This window comes from Gorilla gorilla, chromosome 3, assembly GCF_029281585.2.
Source record: "Gorilla gorilla gorilla isolate KB3781 chromosome 3, NHGRI_mGorGor1-v2.1_pri, whole genome shotgun sequence".
NCBI classification, from domain to species: Eukaryota; Metazoa; Chordata; class Mammalia; order Primates; family Hominidae; genus Gorilla; species Gorilla gorilla.
The window spans coordinates 45,991,948-46,006,314 of NC_073227.2; the positions used below are offsets into that span (position 1 = coordinate 45,991,948).

A 14,367-nucleotide genomic window follows, 5' to 3' on the forward strand; every position below is an offset into this window, starting at 1 on the left:
GTCAGAACTGACCTCCAAAAAAGATGCAAGGTCTCAGTCCTAGGCTGTCATACTGGTCCTTAGAGAAGAGTTACAATTTTGTGATCTGCCCCACTCCATTTTGATTTTTGCTTCCATGCTATTTTAAAACTGGAGAAGGTTTAAGTTTAAAAATTCAAGACAAATCATAAAATATTTGAGAAGTTACTTGTACATTGCCTGTCTTCCCAAATAAATTGTGGGCCCCATGAGGGCAGGGACCATCTCTGTTTTGTTCACTATGGTGTCCAAGTACTTCCCCCATATCTTGGAGCTGATTCTGTGGTGGGCTGCTCCAAGTAATCTTTATCTTGGGCCAGTAGCCACGCGGGTCAAGGATAAGTTTCCATTAGGTGTGGGCATAAGCTCCTACCCAGCCATTGTCCTCTTCACCAGAAGAACTAAATTTCATCTGTAAAGGAAGACATCACATTATGTAAATGGTAGGGCCTCATTCTCCTGTAAGATTCATATTTCTGCATTTTGGATTCAAGAACCATAGGTGTATCCCATGGCAAGACAGGAAGTATTACTGGAGTCAGACTCCCTGGGTCTTAACCCTGCTTCCTCTGTTTAATGGATATGCAACCTTGGGCAAGCCGGTAACATCTAAAATTTTACTCTTATAGCTGTTGATAGAGACACTAAAAGTTTAAATTTCTAAATGTTTACTGCCATATTTATGTACGGTTATTAGCATAGTAAGGATCTAAATGATATCAGAGTAGAAACTCAATAAATATTTGTTGGATGGGTGAATAATTAACCTCTCAGACTTCAGTTTCATCACCTGTAAATAAAGAGGTTTAGCTATATGGTATCTTTGCAGTTCTAATATCCTGTGGACTTAGTTATGTTAGTAGTTATGATATTTTTTATTCTTAGTAATTTTTTCAGGATTACTATAAGGATAATAAGAAGTCAAATTCTAAACTGAAATAAGTCAAGGGAATTGAATAAAAACTTGGATTAAAAAAAGAAAGTGTTTTAAAAATCACCCTAAGTCCAATGATCAGCTGGCCTTTGATCTAAAGTGTGTCTGTGGTCAGCCCATGGAAATAGTATACAGCTTCTCTGAAGCTCTTTAACATCTTCATTACAGTCAGTTTAAGTACTTCTTTGGCAATAAACATCAACTTTTTTTCAGATGTCTCTTTGCATATGATGGCCTTGGCATGAGACATGAAACCATTAAGAAAATACAAGCCAGGTCCTCTGCTACAGTCCATAAAAATCATTTAGTTGGAGCTATGCATATTTACTTATTAGCTTACACTCATTTTTAAACTGACTCACAAAAAGTACAGTATTATGCCATTCTTGCATCGCTATAAAGAAATACCTGAGACTGGGTAATTTATAAAGAAAAGAGGTTTAATTGGCTCACAGTTCTGCAGGCTGTACAGGAGGCATGGCAGTGGCATCTGCTCGGCTTCTGGGGAGGCGTCACAAAGCTTCCAGTCATGGCGGAAGGCCAAGGGGGGAGCAGGCCTCTCACATGGCAGAGCAAGAGCAAGAAAGAGTTGAGGTGGAGGGTGAGGGAGCGGGGAGGTCCAGGTGGGCGGATCACTTGAGGCCAGGAGTTCGAAACCAGCCTGGCCAACATGGTAAAACCCCATCTCTACTAAAAATACAAAAATTAGCTGGGCATGGTGGCACATGCCTGTAATCCCAGCTACTCACTGAGGAGGCTGAGGCATGAGAATCGCTTCAGCCCAGGAGGTGAAGGTTGCAGTGAGCCGAGATCACACCACTGCACTCCAGCTTGGGTGACACAGTGAGATTCCGTGTCAAAAAAAATACCCATTTATGTACTTATGTACAAAATATCTGAAACTGCTAAGACTGGGTAGTAATTACATGGGTGTCTCATATTATGCTATTTAAATGTTTTAAAAACATTTAATAATTTTTAAGATCCTAAGAAACAAGAATACTGTAATAAAAAAATCCAATATCGGACTCTACTCCCTTGTAGATTAGGAATAATATCCCTGCTCTTTTTCCCCCCAATGGCTCATTAGTACTTGGCATTTGGTGCCTGCTTAAAACACCAGAGTGACTACAGGGTCCCTGATGTTGGTTAGGGGCCCTCTCTATAAGCTTTCATAGCACCCTCTGTTTTCCTTCTCACTGCATTTATCACCCAGTTGTGCCATTTCCTGTTTCCTTGCTGTATGGGCCTGCTGGACCACAACACCTTCCTGCAGGGGCAGGTGGCTTGCTTACTATAGCATCCCTGAGGACTGGAATGCAACAGATATTGAGTGGCTGAATGAATTACTGCAATGGTGACTGCAGTGGCTTAAGTTCATTGCTCTGCACACACATGGGCCAGGGTTGGATATGCGAAATTACCGCTTGATGAAATTAGTTAAAGCAGCATTTGTTGGCACAGAGAGGCCGTGTGCCCCTTTCTTGGAGTCCCCTAGGCTTCAGTGCATGCACCACAGTCTCACAGTTGGAAAGGAGGGTCGGGGTGCTGTACTTCATGTAAGGTGATTCTAAACCTTGTGCTAGATCCACTGACACATCCAACTCGAGACTCAGGATCCAACTGGACACTCAGGTTCCCATTAGGCTGTGGTGAGGACCAAGCCCCCTGCCACTGAATTTCCTAGGCACTGAGAGGTCAGGGTTTTCCTGTCCACTAGCCTGACCAGTTTTTCACAGAAAGGACCAATGTGCCTGCCTTCCCCAGATCCGGCAGCGCAGCTCCTGCTTTGTCCTGGGTTCAGATGGAGTTTGGCCTGTTGGTCCCAGCGTAGCCTGGATGGGGACAAGGGGCAACCTACTGCAGGTCTCACTTTCTTATTAGCCCCCGGCCTGGCTGAACCCTTGAGAAGGGCCCTGCTGCCTCAGACCCAACAAGAATTTGCTTCCTTTCTCTCTTCCTTCCTTCCTACCTCATTCATTCATTTGTTCTTTAGAATCTGCTGCCATTTCATGTCTATTTGTATCTCATCTAGCTAGCATCAGCTCTGTCCCCAGCCTCATGAAAAAGGCCAAGCTCCTTCCCTGACAGAGCCTGCTATTGGCAGGAAGCTGCCAGAGCGTGGTGTCTGTCTAGAGAACCTCTCTTCGCCATGCCAGCTCCCTGAAATCTTAGAGCATGAAGCCCTGTGTTTGTAGCAGTTAGGACCTGCTTGGAGGGATGCCGACAGGTGGTCTACGCAGACACTGCTCCACTGTGCCTAGGTGAGGCCTTTGGTGAATTATTTTACTTTCCTGAACCTCAGTTTCCTCATCTGCAAAACAGAATAAGTAATACCTTGCAGCAGGGTTTTAACATAATTAGAGGCTGTGAAGTAAAGTGGTTAAGTTGGCAGAGTGCCTGGTCCTGATTCTGGTTTTCTCCTTTCCCAGCTGAGTGCTTCAGTTTCCCCATCCAAAAATAGGTACTTATACTCTCGACCTCATGCGCTGTAAATGCTTAGAACCATGCCTGGTGCATGATGAATGCTGCCTGAAAGTTTGCTGGTTTTAGCAGTGTCTGGCAGATAGGAAGCACTCAATACACATTATGTTCTATTACTATTACGATTACTCTTACCATCTAGGGTTGTGAGATAGATAATATATGAAAACATCTGGCATGCAGTAAGTACTCAGTGGATATTGTTTTCATCCTTCCTGACCCTTGATCTTGGAGCAGGGGTACCTTGAAGTTGAGGGAGGTGATCCCTGCACTGAGTTGGCATTCTTTTTTATGCTTGTGTTGTCTCTGAGAACAAGAACTCTAGATATTTGGAAAAGTTCCAGGAGTATCAGGGCTCTTGTGATATTATGACCTAGAGATCGGTGAGCAGATATGTTTAGTTCTACCTTGACCCTGAGCGAAGGCTGCCAGGTGCAAACCTGTCATGGACATTTATTTATTTATTTATTTATTTATTTATTTATTTATTTTATTTATTTATCTGAGATGGAGTCTCACTCTGTCACCCAGGCTGGAGTACAGTGGCACAATTTCGGCTCACTACAACCTCCACCTCCCAGATTCAAGCGATTCTCCTGCCTCAGCCTCCCAAGTAGCTGGTATTACAGGTGCCACCATGCCCAGCTAATTTTTGTATTTTTAGTAGAGATGGGCTTTCACCATGTTGGCCAGGCTGGTCTTGAACTCCTGACCTCAAGTGATTCACCTACTTCACCCTCTGAAAGTGCTGGGATTACAGGTGTGAGCCATCGCCCCTGGCCATGGGCATTTAATTTAGCGTATATTTCACAACATGACTGAGGGAAGCTTGGAAGGGACCTTGGAGATCGTGGGCCTAATACCCACAATTTACAAGGTGGAAACAGGTTCAGAGAATGTGACATGAACTGTCCGAGGTCACATAGCTGGTTGCCAGCAGGTAGAAGCTAGCAGCAAGCACCTGGACAGCCTGGGCTACCTCACACAGAGAAAGACTCCACAAGTCCATGTGCAAATTGATTGACCCACTTTAGATGACTCCTGACCCTCATCTGAAAGCTGAATTTATCTTCACCTCACCCAGAGCAAAACTTCTGTCCTGTTTGAAAAATTCCAGGTTAGAAGAGCAATGACTCAGACATCACTACTTAGAAGCGTTTAAAAAACTGAATGGGATCCCCACACAAATGGAAAAGAGAAGCTAAACTATTTCCTTCTTATATTTTCTCAGCCCTTACATCTCCTATCAAGGCCAATGGACATTTTCAATTATGTACCTTCTCTAGCTATGCATAGAGACTAAGATGCAGATGGTGGTTTATTTTATAATCTATGAGTTCCTTTGCTAAGTATACAGACACCTTTTATCTTTTTTTAATTATTATTATACTTTAAGTTCTAGGATACATGTACGAAACGTGCAGGTTTGATACATAGGGTTTGCTGCACCCATCAACTCATCATTTACATTAGCTATTTCTCCTAATGCTATCCCTCCTCCAGTCCCCCACCCCCCAACAGGCCCCGGTGTGTGATGTTCCCTGGCCTGGAGACACCTTTTATCTAAAGGTTTTCAGAGGGGCATTTGCCTAGGAATTCGGCACTTGTGTCTTATATTCTGGAAAATGAGCTTGCTCAGTGCACCTGAAGATTACACTGAGTTTTACCAGGCACATTCTTCTTGTTGAGATGCAAGTACCTGTGGCTTGGTGGACTTTTTGTAGGAATCTTAAGCTACAACAAAGGAAACAAATTCAAATTGTTTTGTGCATTTCTGCAGAGGTTTGTGGCACCATTTTTTTTCCAGGTGCTTGCTGTGCAATTCGAATCCAAAATTCAGTGCTGAAGCACATAAATTTAGGCTTTGAAAAGAGTGAGGACATTCACAAAGAGCTTCATTTGTGTTTAAAACTTGGCAATTTTAAAGGAATTTTATTAAGATAAAAAAGAGGGCCGGGCACAGTGGCTCACATCTGTAATCCCTGCACTTTGGGAGGCCGAGGCGGGTGGATCACCTGGGGTCAGGAGTTCAAGAGCAGCCTGGGCCACATGGTGAAACCCCGTCTCTACTAAAAATACAAAAATTAGCTGGGCGCAGTGGCGTGTGCCTGTAATCCCAGTTACTTGGGAGGCTGAGGCAGGAGAATCGCTTGAGCCTGGGAGGCGGAGGTTGCAGTGAGCCGAGATTGCGCCATTGCACTCCAGCCTGGGTGACAGAGTGAGACTCTGTCTCAAAAAAAAAAAAAAAAGATAAAAAAGAGAAATTATTTTAGAAGTGGGAAATTATCCTAAATGAAGGTAAACTAAACCACCTTATAAAAAACCAGAAAATTTTGATTTACTATAGAAGAAGTGGAAAGAGGAAGTTTGGGTCAGATTTTTATTCACTAATAGATTTGATCAGGAAACAGGAGTTGATTCTTTTCAGTCTTATTTTTGAAGGAGAAATATAACTTTCAGTTTAGAAAAAAAAGTTATTTCTTGATAAAATTAGTGCTCTGTCGAGTGATGCTTCTAATGTTTCCACTGTGAATTATAGCAAAATGTCTGAGTTTAAAGCTAAGAGTCTATGTTGAGTTACAGGATGGGGTGTGGGTGTCCAAATCTTGACTCTAAATTTTTACAGTGTTTTCTTTTATGAGCTCATGACTGCTGGGTTTTTCCATGAATTTGAAACAAGCGTACAGTGTTTTGAAAAGAAGATTATTTGCTTAAACTTTATAGACTGAGCTAAAAATAGAAAAACACCGATTCTATTTTTGGAATGTCTTACAAGCTAAAAAGTAAACATGATTGCTGTTCATATTGAACAACATACTGAGAACAGATGTTTAAATAGCAAAATGTAATAATTTAGCTGGTTTTGAAATATCACAGCATTTTAATGAATTGCTTGTTAATGAAGAGATAGAACTATGTCATAAGTAAATTTCTGTTTCAGCAAGTGTCACTTACAAGGAGAAAAAAAGGCATCCCCAAACTGGTATGAACTTTACTCTCAAAGGGCTTTGTTACTATCTTCTTGTCTCCTCTGGAGTTGCGAGTTCAGGGGTTCCCTTTTACCCTGCAGTCTTCTTAGTATTTCTGGTGGGACTGCAGCCAGCTATTAATTTTGCAAGGCTTTTGGATACATTTAATGAAGGTGGCTGGGGCCACTAAAAATGTTCTCATGAAGTCGGCTTGCTGTTATTCTGGCTAACAAGAAACTACAATGTAACGCAGAAAATCAAAACATAAAATTAGAGACCTTGATTTAAATGTTGACATGGATATATCAAGGTAGAATGTTCTTGAGGTACCCACCTGAATTTATAAGGTACTCCTCAATAAGTCCTCACCTAATTTGTTCTTCTACTTCTCCTCTACATTTTCTTTCCTTCATGAACCAATTTATTGAGCACCGTTTGCTCTGAAGACGGTCTTCAAATACTCCGTCTTGTCACCTGAAGATTCATCTTGAATCTGGCATGATTTAAAATGTGAGTGTGGGTGTGTGCTTGAGAGAAAGTGAGCCATGTAGACAGGCAAGGAGGGATTGGAGGTGTGGGGTTGGGAGAGCGAGTGTGAGTTCCATGTGTGAGTGAGCAGGACCCAAGCCTGGGGACGAATTTCTAAACTGTTGAAAGTGTGGCGGGCAAGTGATGCTTGTGTGTACCAAGTCTCTGCCCAGCTAGTATGATAGGAATGTACCAGAGACACTTGGACAATTTGTGGCTTGGCTTATGGAGTTAAAGTAACAATTGGAGCACAGTCTTGCTGTTAGACACAGCAACTCATAAAAAGGGAGAGGAAAATATCGAGACACATCCTGCAGGCCCACCATGCTGGAGTGAATTTTGGCTCACACACAATCCCTTCTCTGATCTTAACTGTGTGTCCTGTCCTATTTTGTGTGTCTATAAACCCAGCTCTGAGCTTGAGGCCTCCAGCCCATCATTTGTTTTACTTCTACATTTAAGACATATCATTCCCACTATAATTCCAATATCAATCATTGTTGCTACTACTAATACTATTACTACCACCACTACATCTACAGCCAAAATTTGCTGTGCATCTACTATAGGCCAGTGCTTTATCTGTGTTTTTGTTTGTTTGTTTGAGACAGAGTTTCGCTCTTGTCGCCCAGTCTGGAGTGCAATGGCACAATCTCGGCTCACGGCAACCTCCACCTCCTGGGTTCAAGTGATTTTCCTGCCTCAGCTTCTGGAGTAGCTGAGATTACAGGCATCCACTACCACCATGCCTGGCTAATTTTTGTATTTTTAGTGGAGATGGGGTTTCACCACGTTGGCCAGGCTGGCCTTGAACTCTTGACCTCGGGTGATCCACTGCCTCAGCCTCCCAAAAAGTGCTGGGATTACAGGCATGAGTCACCACACCCAGCCAAAACTAGCCCTTTTAAGTGTGGGATCCATTATTACAAAGGCCCAGTGACTTAACTTACCTAAAGTCATTCAATCATCATCACACAGCGGGATTTACCAAAATTAAGATGTAATTTACATTCTATAACATTTTGGTACTTAGTAAATCCACAAATTTTGGTATTTAGTATATTAATGTAACCATCATCACCATCTAATTCCAAAACATTGTCATCACTGCAAAAAGAAACCCTGCACCCATTAGCAGTCTCTCCCTATTTTCTCCTCTCTCCAGCCCCCAGTAACTACTAGTCTATTTTCTGTCTCTATGGATTTGCCTATTCTGGATATTTCATATAAATGGAATCATACAGTATGCAGTCTTTTGTAACTGGCTTATTTCAATTGGCATAGTCTTTTCAAGGTCCATCAGTGCTGTGGCATGTGTCAGTACTTCATTACTTTTTATAGCCAAATAATATTCCATTGTGTGGATATACCATATCTTGTTGATCCATTCATCAGTTGAAGGGCAGCTGGGTTGTTTCCACTCTTGTGAGTTGTGCTGCTGTGCACATTCATGGACACATTTTTACATGGGCATATATGTTTTCAATTTATGCAGAGGGATTTTTAGTATTAGATTTTCAGGATTTGGTATTATCCTTGGCAAATATGGGTTTCTTTGGAAACAAATTTTTCTGTTTGTAAGAGATGATTGCATATCATCAAACTTACACTAACATTCCCTCTCCACTATGAAGCTCTGATTTCTGTCCTATCTCCTCCTATGCAAGGCCTGATTTCCAGAGAACATTAATCTTCTAAGCCTTTCTCCATGCGGATCCTTCTTCCTGGAAAGCCCATTCCCTCTCCACCTTCTGTAAATGGCCTGAAACCAGCCAGGAAGCTGGGTTTTCCTTTGCAGACTGAAGTTATTTTCCTTCCTCTGGGAACTCATCAAAGCTTCACCTGGACTTTGAGGGAAAATAACTTCAGGCTTTTGTCACTCTTTTCCCTGCCTGAGCTTCCCTGCTACCCTCTACACCCCTTGAGGGCAGGATTCTGGTCTGACTTCATTTTGCTATTTCCTGCAAGGACTTCTGTGGCTTTCCACAATAGATGCTAATGAATATTCATATTTGTGAACTGAATTCCTGATCCATTGCCACGTGGTTCTGATTCACTTGAAACCCAGTTGAACTTCCTTGTAGAGTTTGTATTACAATGGCTCTATTTTTAACCAGGTCTTAGGGTGGGGAGGAGCCAGCTGGCAGAGTGAGGTCATTCTTTTGCATGTGTCCCTGCCTCACTGGCCCCCCCCCCACTAGAGGGCAGCCTGCCTGGCATCACCTCCTAAACTTACAGGAGGTTTTGCCACCCTTGCTTCTTGTTCCTCCTCAAAAGAAGAAATTGGCAGAAGAGCTGGGGCAGGAGTGTCAGGGTTTGTTTTGGGGGGGATATGGTCAGGCTTAGTAGGGAAGCAACTCTTCCAGTTCCCAGACTGGCCCCCCTGCCTTTCAAGTCCTCTGTTAATGTCTCAGGAGTGCTGAGATGGTGAGACATTAAAGCATCCTTTTAAAGTTACTTAGACAACAATTTGAGATTTCTGTAGGGATACTGTATTAGTCTATTCTTACGCTGTTAATAAAGACATACCTAAGACTGGGTAATTATAAAGGAAAGCGGTTTATTGACTCACAATTCCACGTGGTTGGGGAGGCCTCAAAATCATGGTGGAAGGCAAGAAGGAGCAAGTCACATCTTACACGGCAACAGACAGGAGAAGAATTGAGAGCCGAATAAAAAGGGTTTTGCCTTATAAAACCATCAGATCTCATGAGACTCATTCACTACCATGAGAACAGGATGAGGGAAATCACCCCCATGATTCAGTTATCTCCCACTGTGTCCCTCCCACAGCTCGTGGGAATTATGGGAGCTACAATTCAAGATGAGATTTGGGTGGGGACACAGCCAAACCATATCAGATACTATCATGTTTAGATCTCTGCAGTCCTATTTGGATAGCCTATTGCTTTCCACAGAGCAACTATATATATATATTAAGGATCTAAAACTGTAAGAGTGGTTCTTGATCCTGGCTGATAATCAGAATCACTTGTTAGAATATATTTCTAAGCTTTAAGTAAACCCAGAGTCAACATTATGGGTCAACACCAATAATGACCTCTCTGGCTGAGTTCAGTGGGCTGACACATTTGACTTGGCTAGGTGGAGTGTTTTAATAATTGAGAATGCATTCTTTAAGATGCTGTAGTTCCTTCATTCTTTATCCTCTCACATCTTGCCCTCTTCACACATTTATATGACCTGCTTGCTCTTTGAGGTCTCTGAGAATTTGACCTTTGCTCCAAAACAGCCCAATCATCTGAGACCCTCTACTCTCTCTCTCACTTGGCCACCTTCCCATTACAGGTGATTCTGATAGACAATCAGGGCTGGAAACTATCAGTGTCTTTGAGCAATGACTATTCTGTCTGCAGAGGTTCTCAATTCTGACTGCATGAGAGAAACACCTTGGAGATGTTAAAAATTACTGATGCCTGGCTGGGTGCGGTGGTTCATGCCTGTCATCTCAGCACTTTGGGAGGCTGAGGCGGGTGGATCACCTGAGGTAGGGAGTTTGAGAGTAGCCTGACCAACATGGAGAAGCCCTGTCTCTACTAAAAATACAAAATTAGCCAGGTGTGACAGTGCATGCCTGTAATCTCAACTACTCAGGAGGCTGAGGCATGAGAATCACTTGAACCCAGGAGGCGGAGGTTGTGGTTAGCTGAGATCGTGCCATTGCACTCCAGCCTGGGCAACAAAAGGGAAACACCGTTTCAAAAAAAAAAAAAAAAGATTACTGATGCCCAGTATACGTACAATCCTTTCATGGTAGCATATGCAGTTCCTTGTGGGAAGGATATATTTTTCAGATGGGTGGGAGAGTAGTATTTTACAGAAAATAGTGTATTTGAATAGGCCAGGCGCAGTGGCTCACGCCTGTAATCCCAGCACTTTGGGAAGCCGAGGCAGGCGGGTCACCTGAGGTCAGGAGTTCGAGACCAGCCTCAACATGGAGAAACCCCGTCTCTACTAAAAATACAAAATTAGCCATGCATGGTGGTGCATGCCTGTAATCCCAGCTACTCAGGAGGCTGAGGCAGGAGAATTGTTTGAACCTGGGAGGTGGAGGTTGCAGTGAGCTGAGATCGCATCACTGCACTCCAGCCTGGGCAACAAGAGTGAAACTCCATCTCAAAAAAAAAAAAAAAAAAGAAAAAGAAAAAAAGAAAATAGTGTATTTGAGTATAGGATTAGATTTTCTGATGTTAAGTTTCCCTTCGATGGAATTCCACATTATAACAGAAAATGTCTTTGTGCAGTGTGACTGGCAAGCTACATGCTGGTAGTGAATTAAAATAAGAGCTGTCATGTATATTTCTTAAAATATTTGGTGTTACAGCACCACACATTACTATCAAATCTACCCAATTCAAAGGCTCCTCCTACTTTCCCACGAGATTAGTGATTCTGCCTACGCCTGGATTAGGAAGGAAGACTTGGATCAGAGAAAGACCCCTGTGTGCCTAAAAGATAACACAAACCTTAGACAAATTCTAACCCAGACTGCAGGAGCCTCTACCCTGGATGTATATATACTGAGAATTGGATCCAGGTTTAAACAATGAAGCCTTCATGTCCTTATTTCACCTGCCTGCATACATTCCCGCTGTTAACTGTTACATTGAGGATTTGGCCTGTTTTTTTTGCAAGAAATGCAGTTTTTATTCCCCTAAACCTAATGTAATTTCCACTTTTTGGCATCCCTATTTTCTGTGGTGGAAAATTTATCTTAGTCATAGGTACTTCAGATTTCCTTAGTCAATTCTGGGTTCTCCTCATCCTTTCCCCAGAATTGCTTCTAAGTTCTGGGCATTTTTGGAGAGTTTCGTGTAGGAGTTGGAGTGATGGAGTATGATGACATTTGTCCTGGGTTCAGCTTGTCCAGTCTGGTCCTCAGCTGACCATCCACTCACATCAAAACTATATTGTTGCCTGATAACTCTCTAGGTTGCTCTCTAGCTGAACTGGTTCATACCAGCCCAAGAACACAGGACAGTTTTGGCTGCTTTCTCCAGGGCCTATTGGTCAGTACCTTTTAATCATTAACGTTTTAAGACCAATGTTAATGAATCTCATCTACTAGTGCTTCTCAAACTTTAATGAGTATACCAGTCACCTGGAATTTTGGTAAAATGAAGGTTATGATGCAGTAGGTCTAGATTAGGGCAGGGCCTGAGATTCCGCATTTCTAACAAACAGTCAGTTGCTGCTGAGGCTGCTGGTCTGTGGACCACACCTTGAATAGTAAGGTTGTAGAGTCTACAAGCATTCTCGCTCTAATGGAACTGTCAGCCTCCATCTCTTCTAAGTGTTTGGGAAAGTGATGTGGTAACAGGGAAAGATTTGGCTAAATGGCTGCAAATGCACTCCCTTTTCCACCTTCATTAAGCAGGGAATATCACTGCTTAAAAGTGAGAGAATAGCACTTCCCTAGGATGCGTCTAAGGCCCTTTTCAAGGGTGGCCTCTGTTGGAATGATGTCACTTTTTTTTTGAGACAGGGTCTTGCTCTGTCACCCAGGCTGGAGTGCAGTGGCTGAATCTCAACTCATTGCAGTTTCGACATCTAGGGCTCAAATGATCTTCCCACCTCAGCCTCCTGAGTAGCTAAGACTACAGGTGTGTGCCACTATGTCCAGCTAATTTATTTTTATTTTTCCTTTATGTAGACATGGGGTCTCACCGTGTTGCCCAGGCTGGTCTTGAACTCCTGAGCTCAAGCGATCCTCCCATCTTGGCATCCCAAAGTGCTGGGATTACAGGCATGAGCCACCGTGCATGGCCTGATATTACTCTTGACTTTCTCCATGCTGTTTTTTTTGAGACAGAGTCTCACTCTGTCCCCCAGGCTGGAGTGCAGTGGCATGATCTCAGCTCACTGCAACCTAGGCCTCCCGGGTTCCAGTGATTCTCCTGTCTCAGCTTCCCGAGTAGCTGGGATTACAGGCGCATGCCATCACGCCTGGCTAATTTTTTGTATTTTTAGTAGAGACGAGGTTTCGCCATGGTGGCCAGGGTGGTCTTGAACTCCTGACCCCAGGTGATCTAAGTGCTGGGATTACAGGCATGAGCCACCACGCGCAGCCTCTCTATGCCTTTATGGTTTTATCTATTCCTATGCACCAGATAAAACCACAAGGGTGGAAAAAAGATGAAACCCTATCATCCCATGTAGGGTCTAGCCCCACAGGGTTGGTGGGTTTTTTCCCCGTGTGCAGAGACGAGAGAGTGTAGAAATAAAGACATAAGACAAAGAGATAAAAGAAAAGACAGCTGGGCCTGTACCACTACCACCAAGATGTGGAGACCGGTAGTGGTCCCGAATGCCAGGCTGTGCTGATATTTATTGGATATAAGACAAAGGGGCAGGGTAAGGAGTGTGAGCCATCTCCAATGATAGGTGAGGTCACATGGGTCACGTGTCCACTGGACAGGGGGCCCTTCCCTGCCTGGCAGCCGAGGCAGAGAGAGAGAGAAGAGAAAGAGAGAGATAGCTTACACCATTATTTCTGCTATCAGAGACTTTTAGTACTTTCACTAATTTGCTACTACTATCTAAAAGGCAGAGCCAGGTGTACAGGATGGAACGTGAAGGCAGACTAAGAGCGTGACCACTGAAGCACAGCATCACAGGGAGATGGTTAGGCCTCCGGATAACTGCAGGCAGGCCTGACATCAGTCAGGCCGTCCACAAGAGGTGGAGGAGTAGAGTCTTCTCTAAACTCCCCCGGGGAAAGGGAGACTCCCATTCCCGGTCTGCTAAGTAGCGGGTGTTTTTCGTTGACACTGACGCTACCGCTAGACCACAGTCCACTTGGCAACAGGCATCTTCCCAGATGCTGGTGTTACCGCTAGACCAAGGAGCCCTCCTGGTGGCCCTGTCCGGGCATAAAAGAAGGCTCGCACTCTTGTCTTCTGGTCACTTCTCACTATGTCCCCTCAGCTCCTATCTCCGTATGGCCTGGTTTTTCCTAGGTTATGATTGTAGAGCGAGGATTATTATAATATTGGAATAAAGAATAATTGCTACAAACTAATGATTAACGATATTCATATATAATCATATCTAAGATCTATATCTAGTATAACTATTCTTATTTTGTATATTTTATTATACTGGAACAGCTCGTGCCCTGGGTCTCTTGCCTTGGCAGCTGGGTGGCTTGCCGCCCACAATCCCCCATGATCCTCTCCTTTTGATATTCATGTCCTTATATTATCTCCTCCCCTTAAGTGTGGACTAGACTTATGTCTTTGGTTTTTCACAAACAGTAATAGAGCAAAAGTGTTGGGATGTCACATCTTAATTTATAAAAAACTGTTTTTGGATTTGTGCGTTCTCTTGGATCACTTGTGCTGGGGGATACAAACTGCCATTTTCTGATCAGCGCTATGGAAAGAAACAGCAAGAAACAGAGGCCCTGAGTCC

General features: G+C 43.3%; 1 protein-coding gene across 10 annotated transcripts in view; it reads left to right on the forward strand.

The window, feature by feature from the left end:
* TBC1D1 (TBC1 domain family member 1) overlaps positions 1-14,367 on the forward strand; it is a 250,388-nt gene that overhangs the window by 72,576 nt on the left and 163,445 nt on the right. The window lies entirely within an intron of this gene.